This window comes from Barbus barbus, assembly GCF_936440315.1.
Source record: "Barbus barbus genome assembly, chromosome: 47".
NCBI classification, from domain to species: domain Eukaryota; kingdom Metazoa; phylum Chordata; class Actinopteri; order Cypriniformes; family Cyprinidae; genus Barbus; species Barbus barbus.
Window position 1 is genome coordinate 12299003 of NC_136725.1, and position 22738 is coordinate 12321740.

The following is a 22738-nucleotide window of genomic DNA, read 5'->3' on the forward strand; positions in this document are numbered from 1 at the left end:
CGTGACCTTGGAGGCCTCTTAGATTACTGAGGAAGGACGGAGAGATGGAGGAGGGTGCACGGGAGGGAAGATGGGACGAATGTGACAGTTACATTTCCAGGAGACTGCGCAACTGTCTAAACCAGGGGTACCCAACCCTGTTCCTGGCGATCAACTGTCCTGCAAAGTTTAGCTCCAACTCTAATCAAACACACCTGCCTTTAATTTTCACGCGATGCTGAAGACCTTAATTAGTTGCTTCAGGTGTGTCTGAGTTGTAGCCAAACTTTGCAGGACAGTCGATCGCCAGGAACAGGGTTGGGCACCCCTGGTCTAAACTGATAGTAGAAGTAAGGATGAGACTATTACAAAATGAACAAATGTGACTTCAAATTGGCTTTGCCATGTAAATAAAAACAGTTTGCTTGTAACTTTGTTATAGATCAAATAAAATTCGAAGAATATAGTCTATATCTAGTTCTCAAAAACTCAATTAGCATAAATAAATAAATTATTATTATTATTATTATTATTATTATTATTGTATTGAGCCATCAAAAATGTTAAATACGCAAAAATTAAGGTAAATGTTTTTAAAATGTTTTAAAGTTAATTTATTTGAACAAATATACAGTAAAAAATAGCAATATGAAACACTGTAAAATATTTGTAATTTAAAACTTATTTCTATATTCGTTTTAAAATATATTTTTAAACTAAGTTATTTCTGTGCTGGCAAAGTTCAATTTTCAGGAATCAGAAATTCTAGTATTATAATGTTTCTAATAAATAAATAATTTATTAGTATTTTTACAATATTGAAAACATTTGTACTTAATATTTGTGTGGAAATCGAGGAAAATAAATGATAAATAGAAAGTTGAAAAAGACAGCATTTATTTAAAATATAAATCTTTTGTAATGTTATAAATGCCTTTTGTTGTCACTTTTTTATCAGTTTATTGAACATTTACCTGTTAATACTATTTTGTGTGTGTGTGTATGTGTGTGTGTATATATAATTATATATATATAATTGAACAAATATAAATTGCATATAATTTGTAAATATAGTTCTATCTAATTATATTTAATTATTATATATACCTAATATTAATAAATATAATTGAATCACTTTTGGGGTATTTCCATTTGCTACAATTTGGAAATTATTTTGTCAGTATTAAAATGAAAAGTTAAAATTTCATGCATTATCAGCCATGCCGACAGATTCCTAGAGGGGAAAAAAACAAAACATTTTCCATATATATTGACTTTTGCACCATAATGGAGTGTGCTTTTAATGGTTAAGTGCTTTAGTTGGAGTGTAAACAGTATATGAAGACAAAAGTATAAATGAGTTTTTTTGTGAAGTTGTTCCTCTCTCCGAGTGCTGCCCTCTCCTCCTCCGCTGAGCCGCTGCGTTGGTTGCAGGCTCAGAGAGGGAGTGGGCGGCCAAATGAGACATTGCAGCTAGCGCAGAGGAAGTGCATGCTAATTTCACTTCTCATTTCACTTGTGATCTACAAAAGGTTCCTCATTGCTTACTTATAATTACCTGTCTCTCTGTATGCCTATATCCGTGTGTGTGTGTGTGTGTGTGTGTGTATGTGTGTGTGTGTGTGTGCAGATGGGCTTGCCGTAGTGCGGGCAGGCTGAGCTGTTATGCCCAGGCAGACACCTACATGAAAGTGAAGAGCTCTCAGAAGTGAAATCAGAACAGATGGTGTTTCAGAGAGCCTGTGCACCTTCATTGTGTAAAACTAGCCTTAGGAGCTTGTGCTTTGTGCAATGAGTCTATATTGTATGTATGCACTGGTAGTTTTTTTTTTTTGTGCCTTAACATTGGCTTTTGTTATGAGTTCATTGATTATTTTCCCTCATAATATCAAGATGTTTTCATCCCTTGCTGTTTTTTTATAAGGTATGTTGTAATATTACAGCAAAACGTACTTAACACAATTATATATTTGTTTACTATAGAACAGCTGATATAATATTATGTCCAGTGTATTATATATGAAACCGTTATTGACTCTCACGTCAGTATTTTGTCTGAAATGGAATAGAAAAGAATAAAATGCAAGCTCCTTAATGACATTTCAATTGGACTTTTTTGCTTTTTGTTCCTTCCACGCCAGTAAAGTCATAAAGCCGTGGTATTATATCAGCTACTGCCTTTATTTGCTTAACTGTTCACAACACATAGCCTCATTTCAGGTTGTGTGCATCAGGTTAAGTGCATCTTGCAAGTTGTGTTTGCTTTTAGATTTTTAGTTCTGACCTTAATTAAGTAGAAAGACATGATTTCTACACTTTCTGAAGAAGTGGTTTTTGTCAATGCAAACTTGCCAACAGAATGCTGAGGCAGTGCTATGTGGTTGCTAAGGTGTTTTGAATGTTTTATAGAATGATTTTAGCCAGTTTCTTGGTGGTTTGTGGTTTAGTTGTTTTGAACATTAGGAAGTTAACTCGTTTATGTAATTTTGCATTTTAAAGGAGATGGATTCAGAGGCACAACTTTTTGGAGAGGGTTTTGGTGTAAGACTGTCATTATGGTGAACTCAAAATTCATCCCATCTAAAGCCCAGCCTGCTTGTGTAACACATCTACTGACTTCAACCATACAGTTCAAGAGAATTTCTGTCAGAAAGGATCATCTACTGCAAAGTCCATATGCCCTTTCATTCATTCATTCATGGAAATGTGATAGTTTTGTAAAATAAAAAGTTTGTTTGTTTAAATAGTTATTAAATATGTATTTATTTATTATTAATTCATTAATTCATTCATTTACACATTAATTTATTCATTTGTGGGAATGTGATAGTTTTGTAAAATAAAAGGTTTATGTAGGCATGTATTTATTTATTTAAATAGTTTATAATTGTGTAATATTTAATTTATTTATAGTTGTTCATTTATTTTGTTGTCATATTATTTTGTTTCTAAATTAATTTTTTATTTGTTTGTTTATTTTTTTCATTTATTTATTTAGCACTTTATTTTAAAAAATTTAAAGTGTTTTTTATTTGTTTATTTTAATGGTTATTTTATTTGTTTATTTATTTAAAAATGTTTTGAATTTGAGGTCTTTAGATTTTTGCATTCTGTCTCCATTATTGTTTTAAATGTTATATACAAATGTGTGTGTGTGTGTGTGTGTGTGTGTGTGTGTGTATATATATATTCAAGCGTCGTTCAGACTGTCAGCCCAAATCCAATTTTGTGCATATCCGGATGGAATCGGATTTGAATAACTGACTGTCCACACAGCATATCGCATGTTCATATCCGATTTGTGTGTCCATAAGCGCTCTTTCGTTTTTACTGAATGTGCATTGGTTTCTATGAAGTGAAGTGACATACGGCCAAGTATGGTGACCCATACTCGGAATTCTCGCAATTTAACCCATCCAACGTGCACACACAGCAGTGAACACACACACACCGTGAACACACACCCGGAGCAGTGGGCAGCCATTTATGCTGCAGCGCCCGGGGAGCAGTTGGGGGTTCGTTGCCTTGCTCAAGGGCACCTCAGTCGTGGTATTGAGGGTGGAGAGAGCGCTGTACATTCACTCCCCCCACCTACAATCCCTGCCTGCCTGAGACTCGAACCCGCAACCTTTGGATTATGAGTCCGACTCTCTAACCATTAGGCCACGACTTCCCTTTGGTAATGCCGTTGTGTTGTTATGCCTACGCTAAAAGCAACAATAACAGCAATACAGTTTGCAACATAGATTTGCGGTTTGCGATACAGATGTTGTCTTACTGTTGCGGTTGCGCTGTAGTATTATATTTCGTTTTGTGAGGCAGTGGCAGAAACGCAGGAAGCTTGAATGTGCGGCTTTCCATGTTGCCATCTCCGCTACTTTGCTTTTTCTTACTTTTTTTTTTTTTTGTCTAAGCAGAAAGAGGTGTGTATACTAGCAGTATATTGTTTTATTCCGCTTGACTTGCACTTCACAACGACACACACTTGTTTCTGCCTAGATGTTCAGCAATATGTAATTAACCATTTGTTAAGCGTGAATGTAGCTCGAAACTGATTTGCACAAATCAGATTTCATGTAGTTCGTTGCCATTCAGACTATTTAAATATGATCGGATTTCAATCGGATTTGCACAAAAATCGGATTTGGGCAGACAGTCTGAACGTGGCTATATATATAGTTTGGAAACACCCCTAGTAAAGTGTGGTTTTGGACGATATCAGCATAAATACTTATAATTTTTGATGCAAATACATTAAAGTAACTTGACGTTATCATTGAAGACCAGCAATAACACATAATAATGGCAATATATACATGTCAAAGTCAGACATGCCCCTTTGCCAGCTGTGATGCCTGGTTACTGGTTTAAACTTAGTCCAGGTTTTTAAAAGATTTTTGGCTCAGCACACCTTAATACTGTAGCTTCAACAATTCATTGCCAATTCATTGCCAAGTCAATGTTTGAATGAACTGACAGCTCGGATGCCCAGATTATGCAGAGCTGTAATAACTGCTAATGGTGGCTATTTTGATGAATCGAAAATTTAAGTTTTTTCCATGTGTAAACTGTTTATGTAATAAAATATGTTTTCGTAGTTTGTGTTGTCCCTTATCAGTGCAACATTATCACAAATTAAAAAGGATTCATGCCAATATTGTCCAAAACCCCACTTTTCTAGGCGTTTCCAAACTTTTGGAGGGCAGTATATATATATATATATATATATATATATATATATATATATATATATATATATATATATATATATATATAAAATTTTTTTTTTTTTTTGGGGGGGGGGGACATCTTTATATTATATTATATTATATGGATTTTTTTTTGTCCTCAACATTTTATACTCTTTACTTGAGAGTAAACGTTGTGCAGATCAATCCACAGCTTGTTACTTCCTGTTTCTTTTGCTGCATAGTTTTCTTAAAAGTTTGTTTGTGCGTGAGAGGCTGTAATTAATGAGGGGGAAGATATTTGACGGCTGATATCATGTGGAACGCCAAGCCTTCAGGGTATAGCTCTTCGAAATTTGTACTTGTCATTTTCAATGTGACATCGACCACAGCAGGAAACACTCATTTTCATCTGATTATACCCCTGCTGTTTATTACTGTCTATAAACAATGCTCCATATTAAGGCATGATGACAGCTTTTAATATCTGCTGGAGAGGCTCCGCCCCTTCTGAGAGCCCATGTCATATCCTGTCAGAGGCTGAGGTCTAGTAGGACCCACTGAGCTTTGGTTGCTCTGTCACCGTAAGGTTATGTTTATGTCACAAAGTAATGTAGAGCTGCAATTTGAAATGGTGTCAAGGGATTGTGGCTCAGAAACGGTGTGTAATGCAGTTACGATTACTAGCGACAGACAGGAAAAGAAAAAAAAAAACGGATCAAGCAGTAGGGAGGAATTGGATGTGAGAGGTGTTCTGGGTGGGCCATGTGATTTCCTGCAGTAATTTGTCTTGATTGACAGCTCTGTGGCATGTCGTAATAGGAAATTCATGATGCTCGCTTGCAGACGCCGTTGGCTGGTAATTGATTGAGATCTTCTGGTGTGTGCAGGTTGACATCTGTTCCAATGAACGGTGACGTCTTTAATCGAGGGGGGTGTTTACTTTTGGTTGGGGATCCCTGTACCGTTTTCCTTTTGAGACTTGCAGATGCATTTGTATGCGACTAATTGGTTTTCAAATCTGCAGGGTTGGAGAGGAGAGCCCCTCACTACAGATGTGTTTACTCAGGTAATCATCATTAGACACATGGGCGGCACTTCCTGCAGCTTTGTACATTTGTTTGAATTCACCGCTTTACAAATAAACTAGACTTTTCTAAAGAAATGCAACTCTGTGATGCTTGAATTGTTGCCAGGGTGTTGCTAAGTTACTTTGTTGTATGGCTGATAAGGTGTTGTAGGTGGTTGCCAGGGTTTTGTTTACTGCAGGTATGTGATTGCTAAAGTTTTTTTTTTTTTTTTAACCAGCTTTAGTGCAGTGATACATAGTTTGGTAAATTGTGATGGTGGTTGCCAGGGTGTTGCTATGTAGTTTTGAAGTTGTTCAGATTGTTTTTTTAGTGTTTCTGTATGGTTTTATGGTTTTAGTGTGTTGCTTTGATTGGTTTGTAAGTGTGGGTGGTTACCAGAACATTGCTATGTGGTTGCTAAGGTGTTTAAGTGGTTTAAACAGGTTGCTAATTGGGTTGCTATAGCAACCTGCACAAACGCTGCAGCGTAAAACTATTCTTATACATGTTTAGGGCCATATGAAATCCATTTTATTTTTTCCCTAAATTCCATTTTATTTATTTTTTTCCAATTTTTATTTATTTATTTATTTTCTTAATTTTTCTAGACTCTGTTTTAATGGTTAAATGAAATTGTATTCATCAGAAAGCATATCTAATTAATCGAAATCATGAAACTTGCAATATTAAACAGCAGTTTATTTAAAGTTAAACAACATTAACAAAAAAATGTAGGGCCCTATGAAATATTATTATTATTATTATTATTATTATTATTTTCAAATTCAGGTTTATTTTTTCCAAATTGTGTTTTCCATTCATTTTCTGGATTCCATTTTAATAGTTTCATTAAGTATTAATAATCAAAAGCATCTCTAATTATAGAAATATTTACTAAACCTACATTTAGTAAGATTTTTAAGATTCAAACAAAATCTTGAATCTTAAACGAAACCGTGCGTCTGTGCCATTCATTCACACAGAGACTCAAAGAACTTTCAAGGTTCGTATTTAAATGGTATTTTTGTAGCATAATATTCACAGACACTAGTCCAGATCTCATTTTGATTTTAGTGTATTGACCTACTTTTGATGTATCCATCCAAAATTTGGCGAATTCTGTGACATTCTGCATGAATTCTGTTTTTATGACTGGATTTCGCGATTCCGTCCATGGTTTCTGCATTGCAGAAATTATAGGGCCCTACCTGTTTCTGTCAGCCAGCAGAACATTTGGTTGTTCTCCATGAGGTCCTGTTGAGATGGACCGAGTGACGTAAGTTCAGCAAACAGGCAGGACGCCGTGGTCTTTGTGGGATTAGGGCGCTCTGGGGCGTTCTGTCCTGGGGGTCTGTTCTGGTCTTTGATGTGAATCAGGACTCAGGTTCATCTCCCAAGAGCTGCACAGCAGGATATAAATCCACAGAAATAGACAGAGACAAGAACACACCAGCACATTGAATCATTCTCTGAATCATTGTTAGGATTTAATTTCATTCATATATTGTTTTCCATTAGTGCTGTTTGCTAAGGCAACTGAACACAGTCTCATTTTACTTAAAAAGGCGCATAGTGACATAGAGAAACCAGCAACCTCTTGCTTTAAGCAAAACTTTCAGCTCTGATGAGTCAGGCAGGCCGTTATGATTTAGAGAAGGTCCATTTGAAACGTGGTGGGAAGTGTGACTGCTGTCTCAGAGATCCTCCACTGCAGGTGTCTGGCCTCAGTCCCAATTGCCTGTAATGTGTTTAGAGCAGTCTGGAGATGGATAGGCAGCTGTCCTGTGATAAAGCAGGTATGACCCGCTCAGCACCTTTGAATGAGCCTGAGCGCAATGTTCCTTGAGATTGTCCATCTGAAGATGTCAAGTTTCATGTAATGGTGGTACTTATAGGGATTTTTATTATCCCAAACTTTTTACCATGCCTTCATCATTAATTTTGCTATACTGTGTACTTGTATATGTAATATCTGAATCTCATTTCAAATAACCATATATTCTTGTTCTGCCATGGTCATTTGGTTCATGGTTCATCTCCATGCATGGTCATTTGCATATGAACTGGATTGGAAGTTGATATTGTTGAGATTCCTAGAACACTTATATGTTGCATAGCTATCGACATATAATATACACTCTCAATTAGATCATCCGAAGATGAATTGGTAGAGACCAAACATAGTATAAGTGAGTTAATATATAGTGTTCTATCATAAGCATGCATAAAACAGGATACAGTACACAAGAACATATACAAAAACAGTAATAATATACACAGTGACCTAAAGATATGCGTGTTCATTCAAAGAAGGGTTTTTCTATTAATTAATTGGAGAAGAGTCCATTTTTATGGCCTAATGTCTCTTTTTCCTAAGGGAAAATGAAGTGAGTGTTGCTTTGCCCGCATTCCTTTGAGTTAATAAAACAAGTGTTATCAGATGGGTTGCCATGGAACCAGGGGCCTGGAGTCATTGACAGACATACCAGCACCCAGTATGTGTATTGGTGGGGGGGGGGGGGGGGGGGTCTGTGACCATTTGTTAATCTAATAACTAATTGGTTTGTTAAATCAAATGCAGAATTGTGTGTCTGATTGGTCCAAATGCTACAATTATTATTATTATTATTATTGTTGTTATTTTTGTTGTTGTTGTTGTTATTGTTGTTGTTTTTTTGTTGTTGCCAGACCCAAAATCTCAAAAACATTTATTCATTTGTATATATAACTCTGATGGTATAAACGGAGTGAAATAGATGTACACTATTTCAGTGTTTGTAAAAATATATGTTTTTCCCCCAGTAATTACAACAATTATAGTAATTTATGCCACAACATCTCCTTTTCTCTACCTAAAAAAGGTATACTTTTCAAAAGGTATACTTCTGTACCTTATTTACCCCTAATGGGTATGCATTACTACCTTAAAGTTATATATTAGCACTTTAAAAGTACATATTAGTACCACAATGGTACATATTGGTATCTTTTAAAAAGGTACTTCCCCAGTAACAGCTTTTGTACCTTTATTTCTGAGAGCGTAGCTAAAGAAACATCCATAATATATGCAGCTAAGAAGCATTTTCTGTTATCCAAGATGATACTGTAATGCCTCAGCTAATATTGCTCTTTATTATTGCTGTCTATATGAGATGAGATGTCTTGACCAAACATCCTTCGTAATGGCCGCTCAGATAAGTGTGAGCCTCTCTCTCGGTAGCAGCAGCCGCTGCAATGTCAGAGCTTGTTATAAAGCATGTCAGAGAGACAGTGGTGTAGAACCATTACAGAGATGCGCTCTAATTATAGACTCCGTTCTCAGCATATGATATAATACCGTTATGTCTGATTAGAGAAACTGTCAGTAGCGCTGAAGGCATCGCTCAGCACAACCCATTTTAACAGAACAGCAAAACGGCCACACACTCGCACTGCCGCTCTCGCTTTCTAATTGGCACTGTGCTTTTTAGTGAAGAGAGATGCCAAATATATTATATAATGAAACGTTTTTTCAGACGAAAACAGATGACAACCTCAAATGCTTTCGTAACCTGTGTTCTCGTTCACTGCTAGTGACAGCCTGTCTTCCCAATCTGTCATTCCTAATGCAAGTTATCTGTTCCCCAACCTGTTTAAGGTGACACTCATCAGAATTTAGTATGCATTGATGTCTGTAATGTAAAGCTTTATGAAAACATGCTTATGCAAAATCCAGAGGTGCTCATTTTCTTCGCCGACCGTGCGACGAGTGGCGACCGCGTTTTCCGGGTTTGATTAGCACCTTGAACGCATGCTCTGCGATATTCCGTTGGCAGGATCAGAAATGATGAAAGAAATGAGATTCCATTTGCTGGATAATTGAAACTGCCAAATGTGATTGATGTCTACGGGCGTTGGAAGTGGAGGAGCGGAATATGTATTGCAGAGTACAGTCAAAGAAAAAACGCACGACATTGTGTGACCTCCACGAGTTTGCGTGTATTAAAAATTAACAACGTTCGGCTAATTGAACCAGCCGACCAAATATTTTGAAGCAGGAATGCCTGCAGATCAGAAAGGTTTTATTGTATAAATGTCAGTAAACAAATAAAAATCCCATCAGGTGTTTCATGATATTTTTTAAATTATTGCCAGTTCAAAGACTCTAATGCTGAACTCTCACTGTGTTAATCTCTGTCTGTAGGGAGTTACGCTGATTATGACCGACGGATGTGCTATACATCTCTTCTGTAAATGTCAATGCCTTTAACTGTTTTGTGAAGCTTTCTTGTGTACATAAAGCAATTTAGTCATTCAGTGAGTAAATATTTATGTAAATATTAGTTCAGTTTTATATATATATATATATATATATATATATATATATATATATATATATATATACACATACAATACATATATAGGAATTTTGTCTATTTAATGAGTTTTTTAATGTATATTGTGTATATTTTTTTATAATTTTTGAATGCATAAGATAGGTAGTAAATAAAGTCAAGCTTAATTTAAAGTGGTGTAACTATCAAGAAAAATGTAAAATATTAAACTATAATTTTATTTAATAAATCATATTTTATCACATTTTCAATAAACATCTTAATCATTGGTTTTAAATAATTACTTTTTAAACTTTTTCAAGGTAAAAAAGTAATTTTTTGCAGTGCATGATTTGATTTAGTGGAGGATTTATTTAATTATTTATTTATTTTTTGTGATTTTGTCCATTTAATAATTTTTAAGTAAATACATTTTTTAAATGAATTTGTGATCCACTGTTCCTGATGGTGAACCTTCAGTATTAAATGTAATTTAATGTGGTGCGACTATCAAGTAAAAAGTATGTTTATTTAATAAATAATAACATTTTCGTCACGTTGAATACATGTGAGTACCAACTTCTGAATCTTTTTTTATTATTATTATAAAGCTATTTTCAAGGTAAAACATCCATGTAATGAGCGTTTTTGAATAAATTAATAGATAGGACAAAAAAATAAACATCACTGACCCTGATGCTGGACTTTCAGTGTTATTAGTAATGAGCTTCCCAGTTTTTTACTCTTCTGCACCTAGCTTGTTTCACTTTAAGTGCTGTGTTTTTAAAGTGCTTCCATCAGCAGGAAGTTAAACTACTCTTCTGCCAGTAAACAACAGCACCAAATGGTTCCTCGGTCTGAAACAGGCAATAACACCGTTAGCGGTGACCTCCTGCTCTGCAGGGTTGAGATTTATAGCACTCGGGAGCCCGATTTCACCTTGCAGACCCCAGTGCTACAAAACAGCACAGAAAACACTGGGAATTCTGGGCCGGAATAATGCTCAGAGGTGCTCATAGAGGGAAATCTTCACTCCGTGACCAGATTGAAATTCTAGTACCCTGTTCTCTTCATCACCGGCTTATTATAGTGAAGAGGCTCGCGGCCTGTCCTTCAGGAGTGCTTGGAGTCAGACATGGCCTCTAAAAATCTCAGTGGCCCATGGAGGGTGCTCAGATCTGGGGAGAGCGAGTCGGGATATCTGGATGCTGTGGTTACCACACTCAGCTGTCCCTGGTGGTTTGGCATTGCATTCGATTCACTTCTGTAGATGAGATGTTCTCTCACTGTGTGTTCTTACCCCCAGAGGGGTCCAGATACCGAGCTTGCAAACCTGGATGCGTTTATTTTTTAAGCTTCTTGTGCTGGATACAGAGGGCAGTTTCCGCAAATGTAATTTTAGTTAACTGTGTTTTTGTATTGCTTCAACTTTTAGTGTAGGATTAGTTCATCCAAATGTACACATTTTGATTATTTACTCACCCTCATGCAATGCTAAACCCCTAAACCTCATATTTGTTAGCCTGCTATACTACACTATGTTGGTGAAAAATCAGAATTTGCATTTGCAATGAATGTATAAAATATGAATGAGAATGGATGTACACTAACAATATGTGCATTATTGTTGAGGCTTTTATAGTTGATTCTAATTACAATTTTTCATTTCCAGGTGTACTGAAACCAGTAAGCTATGCAATAGTTCCCCCCCTCTCTCTTTTGTGCTACCCTGCTTGAAATCTCCTGCTCCTGAGCAGCAGCATAAGATAAAAAATTATTACATACACACACTCGGCTCTTTTACGGCTGTCAGGAATCAGAAAAAAGCACTGGGCCCACTATGTTTGATTTGCTTGCTTCCTGTGATGCTCAAGGCTCTCTGCAATAATCAGATTGTCTTTTGTAGTGTCTTTGAGCGAGATTACGGATGTGAGGTCTGGAGTGGTTTGTGTGTGAAGACTGAGTTTTGAGGTGAGTAGCTATGAGCATTAAATCTCTCAGAGGTCTGCTGATCTTTAGACGAGGTCAGGAAAGGCGCTAAGCAGTAAACAAAGAGTCCAGATCTGAGAACAGATCCACTGCCTCCAGCAAAACTGATTCCTGAGCGGAAGGCAATTGCTATAAAACATCTGATTTCACAGGAGAGCCCGTTCCGAGACGTTTATGTGTAACCTTTAATTTGTCCAGAAGAAACGCAAAGAAAGGGTGGGTCAGAGAGTGCAGTGGACCGAAAGAAAAAAATACAATATCAAATGATTTTTTAAAGGAATAATTTACAGCAAAATGACAATTGTTTAGATGGAATTGCTTGTGATCATATTTTATGACTCAAGCCTCAAATTTGTATAACAGCAGAAATTACTCATGCATTAATCATGAGCACTATTCTGTGAAACGTTTAACGCTAATGAAGTTCATAATTAAGAAACAGTATGCCTGCAGACAAATGTGCTCAAGCTGAAAGACAACTGTCAAGTTTTTATTATAAAAGTTGTCATTCATAATTGTGATAACGTAAAGACTTTGAAACAGAATCCAGACAGAATCCAAACATTTAATAGAATTTAATGTTACTGAAAATATACACACAGAGTGGCTTTTATATTATTTTTTTATGTGAACATCTTCATTTGTGAGATTCATTCGTTTTGTATTTATACAGTAAAAATATAGTGTATATTTTGAAGTGAAAAAGTAAAATTAGACCTTTGGGGTAAGATGCTCCATTCAGAACAAAAGCAGGAACATGTTTTAGCTGTTATTTTTATAATATAATTTAAAGTGCTAGGCAACAATTAATCACATCCAGAATAAAAGCTTTTGTCTACATAATATATTTGTGTGTACTGTGCATATTTATTATGTATATATAAATATACACACATGCATGTATATATTTAAGACAAATGTTATGTTTGTATACAGTGCCCTCCAAAAGTATTGGAACGGTAAAGACAAAATTGCTCTGTTGGCTGTGGAGTAAAGACATTTACAAATATGATTAAAAGATGAATATGAGACAAAACTACAGAATGTCACATTTTATTATTGGGTGATTCAACACATAGATGTTTTACCAGCTAAGAAGTTCAGCACTTTTAGAGTTTCATCCCTCTATCTGATGTGATCATAAGTATTGGACACCGGCAAGGGATAGTAGTAGCTTTTTATTTAATTTTTTCATTGATATGTTTATTATTGAAATGTTGTTGTTATATGCATGTCAATTTGATTTAATTTCTTTATTTTCTTAAATATGTGGGTAGACAGTATTTATAGAGTTGTAACTTTTTAGTTTTAGTTACTTTTTCTTATTTGTAAGTCGCTTTGGACAAAAGCGTCTGCTAAATGACAAAAGTAAGTAAAGTAAGTAAGTATTGGGACAGTTGCCTCACAGATCTTTCTAAGTGATCAGCTGTGTCCTGTTGCATTAATTCACCAGATATTAAAAGCAGGGAATGTGTCGTATCAGTTAAATCCATTACTTCGGGATGCTGAATCTTGCAATCGATGATGACAGTCATGTGATCCTTTGGAAATCATTCTAATATGCTGATTTGCTGTTCAAGAAGCATTTCTTACTTTTATCAATGCATGTTTCAGATTCAAAAGAACAACATTTGTTTACAATATATATATACTTACTTACTTACTTTTGTCATTTAGCAGACGCTTTTGTCCAAAGCGACTTACAAATAAGAAAAAAGTAACTAAAACTAAAAGTTACAACTCTATAAATACTATATACCCACATATTTAAGACAATAAAGAAATTAAATAAAATTGGCGCATGCATATAACAACATTTCAATAATAAACATATAAATGAAAAAAACTAAAATAAAAAGTGATACTTCTATTCCTTGCCGGTGTCCCTGCCCGGCGGAGTCGCACGGTAGAGTTGATGGTCTTTACACTCTTAATATATATATATTTGTAACATTGTAAAAGTCCTTGCTGTCTCTTTTGATGAATTTAATCCTTGTCGAATAAAAGTTTGAAAAAAAAATCTCACTGATCCCACACACCATATACATTAAATTATGATTAAAACCTTAACCTAAATATTAAACCTTAAATATTAAACGTATTCCAGGGAGTTTTGCACTACACACTACTCACATTTCTTCAGAAAATGTAAAAATAATAACCTATAAATCCTCATTTGCACAGCTTATTACACAGTGCCACCCTGTGCGAAAGATGCACTCTGGATTGTTGGAGACACTCGCTCACAGATTCAAATGTAAATCAATGCAGATCAGAACAAAAGAAAAGAACATGATGCATTTTCCATTCCAGTAATACCCAAGCATCTAGAGGTGCCAATGAAGTGTGTTTATGTGTGTGTGTACTTGCGTGTGCGGCACCTCTAGCCTGTGTACGCATCTGGGCGGATGAGTTTTGTATCTGTAATTAGAAAAGCAAATGACCCCGATTAACCTTCGACCCCGGCAGATTGGGGTCATCGGATAAAAGCTACAGAATAAAGCTGCATGCAGATTTCAGGTTATCACAGCTCTCTGAGCTTCCACCTTTTATTCATTGTGGAAAGTTTTCTAAGGCTCCCCCACCTCCTCCGATCTGCTTTGCTCTCACTGGACCTCCGAGTATCCTGAAAAGAGCAGCACGCATTTTAAAGCCTTTCCATGTAATTATTTCTTTTATTCTTCCTTTCTATCTCTGATGCACCATCTTATCTAGCCCCCATGTGCTTTATAGGGAATCGAAAAAGGAAGCTTGTTGTTTGGCTTGTAAATAAGCCCCTTACAAGAGCACTGTGGGGAGAGATGGGAGGGCGGTGGGGCCACGTGGCTCTGTAACTTGATCTGGATGGAATAAATATCTGCAGACCAAGACAAATGGCCTTTACATCGATGGCTGGGGAGAGTACGCTGTGATGGGAAGAGAAAGAAAGAGCCGGGAGGATGCGGGAGAGAAATTTCACATTCACTCCAACTTTCAGCATCACAAAAGAAGGCCAGACAGAACATTTTTGCATAGAGTTCCCACTGAGTCTTTGTATTATGACAATATTTGTTATGGTTTTGCTGTTTTGTACTTTTTGTTGCAAATGTATACAAGACTAGCTGTGATGCCAGGGTCAAATACATCCATTTGAGGCATATTTATCTCAAGTGACTAAAATGTCCGTTCCTGGGCATTTTCTCATTCAACATTGAGGTGCATTCTGGGATGCTTTTACACTGCATTGAAGTCAATTTAACGTCAATCAAAAAATAATAATTATAATAAAAATAATAATTGTATTTATTTGCTTTAAAAAAATAAATAAATAACTTTTTATCCATCTACCAAATACTTTTATCCTTTTCAAGTTACAGGTTTTTCAAGTTATGAATCTGGACTTACCCAATCTCATGAGAAAACTATTTTACAAGATGGTGATTTGTATAAATTTGCATAATTTGATTAATACAAAAACAATTTTTTAGGGAAAAAAATAAGGTCCAATGTTAGACTGCTAGTGTGTCTGTATAAGTTGTCACATCAGAGTGCTAATTGGGTACACTTTATTTTAAGGTGTTTAATTTTACAGTGTAATTATACATTTAAGTACTGAGTAATTTTAATTAACTACATGTACTTACTATATGGTTAGTGTTAGGATTAGGGTTTGGTTTAGGGTTACTTGCATGTAATTTTGCATAATTCATTGTTATTATAAACATGTAACAAGGGCACCTTAAAATAAAGTGTAACCTTCAGATTTTGTCTTATTAGTGAAAGAGAATGACAGGTAGAGTGTGTTTGCATGATTGCACGATATGTGAAGTGAAGTGACATACTGCCAAGTATGGTGACCCATACTCGGAATTCGTGCTCTGCATTTAACCCATCCAACGTGCACACACACAGCAGTGAACACACACACACACCGTGAGCACACACCCGGAGCAGTGGGCAGCCATTTATGCTGCGGCGCCCGGGGATCAGTTGGGGGTTCGGTGCCTTGCTCAAAGGCACCTCAGTCGTGGTATTGAGGGTGGAGAGAGCGCTGGACATTCACTCCCCCTACCTACAATCCCTGCCGGCCCGAGACTCGAACCCGCACCCTTTGGATTACGAGTCGACTCGCTAACCATTAGGCCACGACTTCCCATGTCCTGGGGTGCATGTCCTGAAGCTTTTGACATGCACCATCAACAAGCTTCCAGTGCTGAAATCCACTCTTGTGTACAGCAGTGGCTCAGGCTCAGTCGTCCTGTGAATTAGCTGATAATGGTTTTGCATTCTTGTTGTTGTTATCAGTTTCAGTAGCTTAATGAAGTAGAAAAAATATCCCACAGCCATAAGACAGCAAGCTGGGATATCACTCACAATGTAACTAAGCAACAGAAGTGTGTATGTGTGTTTTGGCACTGGGACAGTACACCGTTGCACAGTGATTCAGTCATTTTCGGCTTTGCAGTCTCTCTGATATGTCTCCGTCTGTTCCGTCAACATTAACTTGAATGCTGATCTCTAAGTGGCTGGTCTTTACCTCGGCAGGACACAGAGCCACACAGAATCAGGTCTAACCAGCTCAACATTTCCAGCAGGCAGTTTAGATGAGAGCTCTGTGTTGTTGTTTTGTATAAAACATTTAAAAATTATTGTCCGTTTCAAGTTAAAAAATTATATTGGACCTAAAACAATTTACAAGTTGGTATACCAAGTTGATGATATTGTATGATTTGATTTGCTTTGATTTGTACAAAATGTACACTTAGGATAATCATTTAAAATTTTAAATAAATAAATTAAAAAAAAGTATTCAAACCTCAATGAGGCAGATTGTACAAAAACATACAAATGAGATTGTACAAAATCATGCAAATTTGCCACCAAAAATATAGGTATGTATTGCCATGAGACTCTGTTGAATTGGATCGTCTGTATATGAGAACAGCCAATGCAAAGCTTAAAAAGCATTAATAATGATTGATTTGTAATATTTATATACCACATTTTTAAATGTGTATTTGCTTTGAAAAGCGATTTATTAATTTAATAATTTGCAGTTTTCAAATATATTTTTAATTTTTTAAAATGAAATTAAGTTGACCTACTGCATTTATTTCTCATTTTGAAAAGAGATTTATATACATTTCATATTTTTCTATTCATGAATTGATGGTGAATGACGTCAAAAATACTGTTATGTAAATACTTGGTATTTACAAAAATACCAAGATGGCGGCCGCATCTACGTGCCTGGAGGGGTCAAATAGGGCATCTATATATGTCTATGGTCTTCATCCCCACAGTCGATGCAATCCGACAGGACTCGGGCAGAAATTATGTTCATGGATGAGATAATGTATTAAAGATTTATTAAGCTCATAATATGAAGCAGGGTGAGGCTGAAAGCCGTCGAAGCGAAATGAGGCCACTGAGAGACGAGCATGACACACGGCTCGAAAGCAGCGGAGCTTTTATTATGCCACAGTCGACCACTTCCACTCCTTCCTGTCATGCATATGTGTGGTAAAGTAGCGCTGTTTTATCATACTAGATACATTTGTAAGTTCTGTTATAATGTTACTCTGTGCAGTCGTCACCTGTCTAATAAAGCGTTTTTGGTGACGCTTTAATATCCATGTTTCCTACAAAAATGTTCCATGTTTTCTACAGAACAAAACCAGAAATCGGGGGTGTATGACATCATTGGCAGGCGACGCAATGACCAGAGACGAGTCACTATTTAATATTGCTAATTCTCTGGCTTTAAACATTCTTCGAAACATTTGGGATAAGTACACAAGTCAGCAAAATATATAATTCTGTTCTAGTGATTTTTGGATATTTTAATAAAAAAAAACTTACTTATTGTGCCTTTAATAAAATGTGAAACTTCGAAGTAGAAAAACTGACATATTGCCTTGTAAAATATGTTCTATGAACTTTATTTACAAGTTGTAAAAATAATTTTTAGAGCGTATTTACAAGGATGTGAATACTAAAACAAAACACACACACAAAATAAATAAATTCTACTACACACTCTAGTTGACATTTACATCATTAGTTTTCTATAGTTTATCAGACCAGCGTATTAAAGTTGATCTGGGATCAGTTGTGCTCCTCAGGGAAGGATTTGGGGACTTATAATTCCATTAGAGTTCTTTATGTCTTGTTGTTGACTCTCCGTGGCTTTTCTGTAGTGTTGAGGCTTACCTTATCTTCATATTATCCATTTGCCTTCATCATTAGAGCTGTTGATGTCAATGTATTTTCCCCTTCAGATGTGAAGTTAATTGCATTGTTATTCAGCTGCCTACGTGATTTTTTTTTCCTTACACAGAGCTGTCGCATTAAAAGATGCATAATTCCATATCTGCATCTAATGGGGTCTGCATTGTACTCATTATGCATAAGCCACTTTAACCATTCATTTTCCAGAAAACAATATCCTTTAGTATGAAACACAGCAGGTTTCACAAATGCTCTTATTAATTTTATTGTTGCTGTTTCTATTGAGCTTCATTAGTAAGGTTGTTTTATTGTGTTGAAATTTGGAATTTGGTTGGAAAACAGAAAACGTCTCTGGTTGTTCCCCGATAAAGGGAACGAGACACTGCGTCGGTAACGACACTTTGGGGAACCCCCTCAGCGTAGCGCGTCTGAAGCATGAATGAAACTATTCCAATCCTGATTGGTGTTGCATCATGACGTAACATGTGACAGCATACTCTGAAGATACAAAGGGATGCCGGCACACAACAGAGTCAGCTTTTGCGATGAAGCAAGCCGCTCCCAGGCATGGAGAGGTGTGGCAAAGAGACGCAGTGTCTCGTTCCCTTTCTCCGGGAACAAGGGTTACAGTCGTAAGCCGAGATGTTCCCCCTCGAGGGAACTCGCACTGCATCGGTAACGACACTTTGGGGAACGTATACCCACTATGCCACCCCGAAACATGCCTGTCCTAGTGTGAAGCTGAACCAGGCACAACTTAGGACGAGAGCACTAGTGCACCCGGCGTGGAGGGAAGGTCCAGGCTATAAAACCTGATGAAAGTATGCGGGGTGGATCACCCAGCCGCATCGCAGATCTCCTGCAACGGGACTCCTGAAATGAGGGCCCTAGAGGATGCCATGCCTCTAGTAGAGTGGGCCCTCAAGGCCACAAGTGAAGGCAAACCGCGCACCTGATAGGCCAAGGTAATAGCCTGAATAATCCAATTACTAATCGTCTGCTTGGAAGCAGGAAGACCCTTCTTGGGTGATCCAAAGCACACCAACAACTGAAATAAAGATATTCAAAGCTCTGACAGGGCAGAGAAGATGAAGCCTCTCTTCTTCCGCCGACACATGAGGCGGAGGACGAAAGGCCTGAAGAACCACCGGCCGTGCCACATTAGATGGCACCTTGGGCACATAGCCAGGCCTAGGGTGTAAAATGGTCTTAACTCCTCCAGGGGCAAACTCCAGGCAGGTTGGCGAGATAGCCAAGGCCTGGAGATCCCCCACTCTCTTGAGTGAAGTAATCGCTAGGAGGAAGACCATCTTAAAGGTCAGGTTCTTTGCCGTAGCCGACTCGATAGGTTCGAAGGGGGCAAGTGACAGCCCTTCTCAGCATTGAGGCTGAGACCTGTGCTGCAGGAAGCGCTCATCCGATTTACTTTTCACTTGCACTTCCTGTTTTTCTTGTGGCCAGTTAATATTAAGTTTGGCCACAGCACGAGACAACACATCAATGAGCTTCTCAAATGTGGGTGAATGCAGTGGCAAGCACTCTGCAATTCCACCCGTCTCGGTGCTGAGCATGTCTAATTCCTCGGAATCAGACAGCTCAAACATCGGGTCCTCTGCCTGTGCGGAAGAAACCGCGACGTGGGCTTCCGCACGTGCAGTGAGAACATCGGAACTGTCAGACGAGGACTGAGAATGTGCCGCAGCAGTCTCAAGCCCTCCTGACAGATCCATCTGCAAGCCCCACGATCTAAGCCACCTAAGGGACCCGAACCGCGCGAGCCTGGCCATCCTCATTAAACACAGCCAGTCGGGAGCGCAGCACTCTGATCGGCAGAACTTTACAGTCCGCATAGGAAGCTCCCTCGAGAGCTGCCCGGTGCTGCACTCCCAAACAATGAACACACAGCTGATGTGTGTCCCCACCCATTAAAAACCTCGGGCAGAGATGCACACACCGCTTGAACTGTCCACTCGTCCTGACAATATACTGCTTGTGACAAACAACACCAAATAAGACACACAATGACACAGAGCGCTTGCTGAAGAGCAAAAAGCTGACTCTGTTGTGTGCCGGCGTCCCTTTGTATCTTCCGACTCTGCCACCACGTTACGTCATGACGCAACACCAATCAGGATTGGAATAGTTTCATTCATTCAGACACGCTACGCTGAGGGGGTTCCCCAAAGTGTCGTTATTGACGCAGTGCGAGTTCCCTCGACGGGGAACAGTCTGGAACGGGATTTGAGCCAGGTTTGAACGCTGACTCCTGTATGAGCACCACAGCTTAACATACAAAGCCACGGTTCTGTTGTTTTTTCTCGTACTTTCTGTCCTCATCTCACCTGTGGAAGAAAGGAAAGGCATCCTGTTTACCTCTCCATGTGCCCTACCAGTAGTATAATGATAAATCATGTCCAAAACAGACAGAACTGTATTTGCATTCAGTTTTTGTCTGCTGTTCAAAGCCACAGATGGGGAAGCAAATCGTTTATTTTCTGCTATACATCCCCCTTTTTTCCCCTGTCTTTGTCTAGCACTCTGAACCCTCTAAACAATCTGCACAGATACACATATTGGCAGGAGTCTGATTCAGTGTGGCATGCGTCACCCCTCTCTTTCTGCCAGTTATAACCCTTTACTGATGAGTTTCATCACGGCGAATGGATTTCCTTCAGGATGCGGGTCTCTGTTGTCGTCTCTCAATGCAGAAAGACATATGGGTGTCCTACAGTGGGTGTGCAGGCATTCGCAGGCTGGCACGCAGCCAGTTTTGTGGGTGCCGTGCAGCACAGACTCTATCAAACCTCTGTAGTGTTGCATTGTCCAGTGAAGGCCTGTAGCTGTCAGACAAGCTGTTTCAGTGTGTGTGTGAGGCGCTTTGGGACACGGCTGTGTACATTGGCTGCTGGACAGCTTGGCACTAAACCACATCCATCTTCCTCAGAGTCATCACCTCAGACAGCTGTTTAAAATCGAGTATGTACACCGAGGAGAGGAGAACCTATACACATATACAAACAAGCACACACGCACGCACACACATTTTCACATGGCTGTCACAGAGAAGCATACATTCACAAACAATCACTAAAAACAGACACATCAGTATTTACTGAACTCACATTGATATTATTTGACATATATCTTGATATGTACACATTAAATATGAAACATATTTTTATTGTATTATTTGAAATATATGTTGTTCTTTTGGACTATCTAATAATCAAAGAATATATCTATCTATCTATCTATCTATCTATCTATCTATCTATCTATCTATCTATCTATCTATCTATCTATCTATCTATCTATCTATCTATCCTTTTCATTATTGTATCTGTATTATCTAAAGTTTTAAATGGAATAATGTGTTCTAAAATAGTGTTTGGTGATTATTATTATTATTATTATTATTATTATTATTATTATTATATAATATCACCACTTTTTTAATTAAATAATTGCAACCAAACTAATATTTCAATTCAAAATGATTGAAAACTAGAATGAAATATTAATCTAGGTTTAAATGATTTTTGCTATTTTAATTTATATGTGTCAATATAGAGTTAGGAACTGATTAAATTAAATTAATTAAGCATACAAATTGTAATTTTTGCTACAGGAATTTCATACAGAGACAATATTAAAACATCTGCTTCAACACTCATATATTTATAAATTGCGAAACATGGAAAGACTGTAAAACTTATCTAATGGCGTGCTGTATAGCCCAAACTTCAGCCAAATAACAAGGTCTGGAAAATCACTAAAATCAAGAACACTTGATTGAGAAAATCAAGTATTGATAATATTGCTTAATTTTGTATTACTTGCCAATTCTAGATTTGATTTGTTCTAGTAGCACTCACACATATATACTGACCTTGCCTGTAAACACAGGGCCAAATGACTGTCACCTGTTTGACTCAATGCGGGTGTTTTGAATCTCTCTGAGGATATTTACGTGTGTAAATGCATGCCAAGCTTTCCAGTCTGCTGTGTGAAAGTGCTAACTCTGCCAGGAAGAGGATATTTCCCCTGGCATCGGGACGAGGCTCAGATTAGTTACAGCAGATAAATCTGAAATAAGCTGTTTAGTTTCTTCCACCTTTCCTGCAGATTTGGACTGAATTTTAACTTGTGAACTGCAGTTCACAAATTCTCACTAATACACTCATTAAGGTCCCAATGGCAATCTTTTATATATGTTTGTACTGTACATATTCTCAATAAAATGATCACTGCCACAATTCTTAAGTCTTATAGCTGGTTTAAAGGGCATTGCTGTTAGATTGCTGAGTGTTCTGGCTTGTTTCTTGCTAAGTAGTTGTGAGAGTTTCTAAGGGGTATCTGTGGTGTTCTAGATGGCTGCTATGTTGTTGCTAAGTGGTTTCCAGGGTGTTCTGGATGGTTGCTACAGTAGGTCATTGCTCAGTGATTACTAGTGTTCTGGGTGATTGCTTATGTATTGGGTGATTGTGAG